The sequence below is a fragment of the Triticum urartu genome, chromosome 4A (genome assembly GCF_056163025.1).
Source record: "Triticum urartu cultivar PI428250 chromosome 4A, HENAU_Tu73, whole genome shotgun sequence".
NCBI lineage: Eukaryota > Viridiplantae > Streptophyta > Magnoliopsida > Poales > Poaceae > Triticum > Triticum urartu.
In genome coordinates this window covers 523,846,645-523,850,607 of record NC_141876.1, presented here as the reverse complement: position 1 = coordinate 523,850,607, position 3,963 = coordinate 523,846,645, and the positions used below count along the sequence as shown (strand labels likewise).

The 3,963-nt window shown below is 44.8% G+C and overlaps 1 long non-coding RNA gene across 4 annotated transcripts; it reads left to right on the top strand.

Moving 5' to 3' along the window:
• The first annotated feature begins 320 nt into the window (after positions 1–320).
• On the top strand, positions 321–3,172 carry LOC125554059 (uncharacterized). 4 transcript variants are annotated; one of them, XR_007304308.2, is made up of 4 exons: positions 321–1,248; positions 1,339–1,881; positions 2,125–2,247; positions 2,681–3,172. It is a non-coding gene; the product is annotated as an uncharacterized LOC125554059 (long non-coding RNA). The 4 variants fall into 4 exon arrangements; XR_015601480.1 differs by having other exon boundaries at positions 325–1,603; positions 1,751–1,881; XR_007304307.2 differs by having other exon boundaries at positions 327–1,439; positions 1,751–1,881.
• Positions 3,173–3,963: the final 791 nt, after the last annotated feature.

Sequence of the window (3,963 nt, the reverse complement as noted above, 5' to 3'; positions counted from 1 at the left end):
GAACATATATAGGAGGAAGAAGTAGGTCGGTGGAGCAACGAGGGGCCACTACTAGGAAAACCCCTATAGATAGACATTTAGTAGTAGCGTGGGGTTTTTTGGCCCACGCTACTGCTAATTAGGAGTAGCGCGGCAGAAAAAACACGCTACTGGTTTGACATAGTAGTAGCGCGGGCATGAAAAACCTGCGCTGCTACTAAATGATTTCCACCCTGCCCCTCATCAGACAATAGTAATAGCGTGGGGTATAAAACCTGACAATAGTAATAGCGTGGGGTATAAAACCTGCGCTACTGCTATATGGATAGTTGTAGCGTAGGTGAGACACACAGCGCTGCTACTATGCCACCAACCGTCCACTCCACGTACTCCCACACCACCCACCCCGAGCCAGATCTAGATCGAGACCCCCTGCACCAGCGGCCTCCCGTCCAACCTTCCTCAACCTCCTCTCCTCTGCTGTCCACCGGAGGCCCCTGCACACACGGGAAACTGCTGCTCGGCATCTCCAGCAGCCAAGGCCGGGCTCCCGGCCTGTGCGCAGCGTCGTCTCTTCCTTCCCCGTCGCCATCTGTCACCGTCGTCGTCGCGGTCCGGCCCTCCACGCCGCAGCGATAAGCACGCAAGCACGCACGCTGCCGCTCCCCTGCCTCTCTCCCCGTCCATCTCCGTCGATTCCCTTTGTCGGCGTCGGCGGGGATCGGCCTAGTGGACTGCGGTTCCCGCTTTGGTGGGTGGGGTCACAACTGATTTGGCATGACGGTGGCGAGCGTCGATCGATCGATTGCAAGCCCCTGATGTTGTGCTCGCTTCGCTGTGTCATCTAAAGATTACTAGTTCTGTTCATGATCTGTTCAGTGTTATTTTATTACTGCATTGGTAGGGATCTAGCGCACTGCCACCCAGTTTATTTTTTGCATAGTGCGTTGATTCCAGGCTCGCTGATGTGTAGGAGCGATTCATGTTGTTCTACAGATCGTCACCGATAATACGGGGTGAAGAGGAAAAGGCTCATGAAACCCAGTAAATTTCTTGCTGGTTTAGTGCGCTTGTGTCATCTTGTATATTATATTAGGAGAAAACGCCCTTCCATGCTTCTTGTACTAATTCTGATTCTTAGGTTTTTACTTGTTGCTTTTCTAGGCATGTGTGTGTTCTTGTAGATTCACACAAAGAAATACCTGCTACGTGCAGGTTGGTTGTGGGGTTCGTTTGCTATTTTTCTTAGTCCTTCCATGTGCAAGAGAGGTAGTAGCTCTCTACCTTCAACGAAGTAGCCACATGGTTGACTACCAAACCTTATACTTATGTTGTTGCTTGTTGGCCTGCTCCGTATAGTTGTCATGCTTGTGGTCGATTCAGCCGGGGATCAACAACGCCGTCATCGCCGGTGGCATGGATACCATGTCCAATGCCCCCAAATACGCTGCAACAGCAAGGTTCCTACTAACTTAAGAAGAATGGCTCTCTAACTGTCGGCAGCTCTTCTAGTATAAAGTTTGTTGTTTACGTATTCTGACTAGTCGTTTACTATCTCTGTAGATAGTTTCTTACTTTCTTAGATGGAAACCTCGCAGAGTAGTTAGTGTGCAGCCAGAGTCCAGTATGATATCTCAATCTTGAGTAAAGCATTTGAATTTAAGCTAGTAGATATTGAGCTCTATGATTGAAGTGTCTCTGTTGAATACATCTATTCTGGAAAAAAAACACATTTGCTTCTATGATAAGTAAGGTCTGTTTTCATTTACAGGTAGAAGATAGCAATGGAGTGGTAAGATTTGTGCAGAGATCTTCTCCTCCGTCGCCGTCCGCGACAAAGCTACTGGGTGCATCCGTCCATCTTCAGATCTGAATGAAGAGGGCTTCCGTCCATCTCAAAAGGTTTAATTTTTGTACCAGCTAATTAACTTGTCTTTTCATCAGTCCCTCCTTGAGTAATTGGAAAGGGAATTATATTAGACTGCTAGCTGATTCTTGGTGAAAATTGCTTTGCCTGTATGTATGTATGTATGTATGTATGTATGTATGTAGAGAGTCTTGTAGCAATTATTCTTAGAGTAAACCAAAGCAGTATTCGATGATATATTGTGAGTCACTAAAAATGTATACTGTTTTTTTCTTCAGGATATGGATGACTATCTGAAAGTATGCAGGTTTCTTATCAAACTTAACAACGAGATACTAGGTGAAAGAAATGCTGCCTACAAGGAAAGGTTGAGCAGCCTAGAGAATTTAGTACTGATCATGGTAAGGTTGACAAAGCCTGAAATCTCATTTTGATCCACGTTCAAACATTACATGGTAGCATATATACTTGAAGTTGGCATGGAATATCAAAATTCAAAATAGACTTCGCCTATTCCCTATGTTGAAAAGCAGTGGGAATTGATTTTCTGAATTCCTTGGTTGTCTGTTTCCCTGTCCATGCAACAATAAATGTAGAACAGAATGTTAACTGTCAAATATTTCAAGCATATATAGCTCAAATACACAAGTATTAATTTCTTGTATACACCAAAACAACAAGATAGCATGAACACGTATAGCTAGGGTATGCATTTAGTAGGTGTCTTTCCGTTTCGAATATTCTTAATAGACTTAAAGAGACTGATAAATGAATAAAATACCTCTACACAAGTACCCGAACTAACAAGTTTTCACTTTCCCGACGTGGGTGCAGGGGTGATCGACGTGGACTACCGCGACCAGGTGGGCATCGTGCTCTTCAACCACTCAGAGACGGACTTCACCGTGAAGCCCGGTGACCGCGTCATAGAGATGATTATCCAGGTGATTGCAGCGCCGGAGGTCGCCGAGGTGGAGGACCTTGACGCCACCGTCCGGAGTCGTTGAGGTGGAGGACCTCGACCCCACTGTCTGGAGGTTGCCCAGGTGAAGGACCTCGACGCCTTGGTAGATACATCTAGAGAAGTGGTATACTTAGGTTGGTGGTGGAATGCTAGGGAAGATACCTACCTTTCGGTGATGTTTGTGTGCGTCTGAAGTATTGATCTCTTTGAATTGAGATGTTCAATGTTGTATCCATGAATGCTGCAAGTGCTAAGTAAGAATGTAAGTGTTAAAATGGTTGTGTGACCTTCATTTATTTTTCCCTGGATGTGTCCTGATTTGTATCCATGAATATTGCATCTATTATTTTGATTTCTAATTACTTAGCAGTAGCATGGGGAAAGAATGACATTCTACTAGTACTTAGGAATAGTAGTAGCATGGGTTGCACGCGCTAGTCCTAACTTTTTAGCAGTAGCGTGGGGTAAAAACACGCTACTGCTAAAATTTAGCTATAGCGCCATAGCAGTAGCGCGGGAAACCGCGCTACTGCTATACAAAATACCTACGCTACTGGTAGCGTTTTTCCTAGTAGTGGGCCCACGAGGGGGGGAGGGCGTGCCCAGGGGGTAGGCGCGCCCCCTGCCTCATGGCCACCTCGTTGATTTCTTGACGTCCACCCCAGGTCCTCTGGATCACGTTTGTTCCAAAAATCACGTTCCCGAAGGTTTCATTCCGTTTGGACTCCGTTTGATATTCATTTTCTACGAAACACTGAAATAGGCAAAAAAACAGCAATTTGGGCTGGGCCTCCAGTTAATAGGTTAGTCCCAAAAATAATATAGAAGTGTAAAATAAAGCACATTAACATCCAAAACAGATAATATAATAGCATGGAACAATCAAAAATTATACGTTGGAGACGTATCAGTGACTCCTATTTTCGCATGCGCTTTTGGAAAGAAATTTCTAAGTTTTATGAACTGAAAGCTGGCACTAGAATTGCACTGCACATAAAAGGGCCTGGTCATGAGATATATGGTAACTTCCTCAACTATATCATCCGTCCAGACATTGTTCGAAGTAAGTTTTCTTTTCAACTATCTGCATGTTGACTTACCCAGCAATATCGAATGAATTGCGTAGTATTTAAGCAACCAATTGTTATTCCCT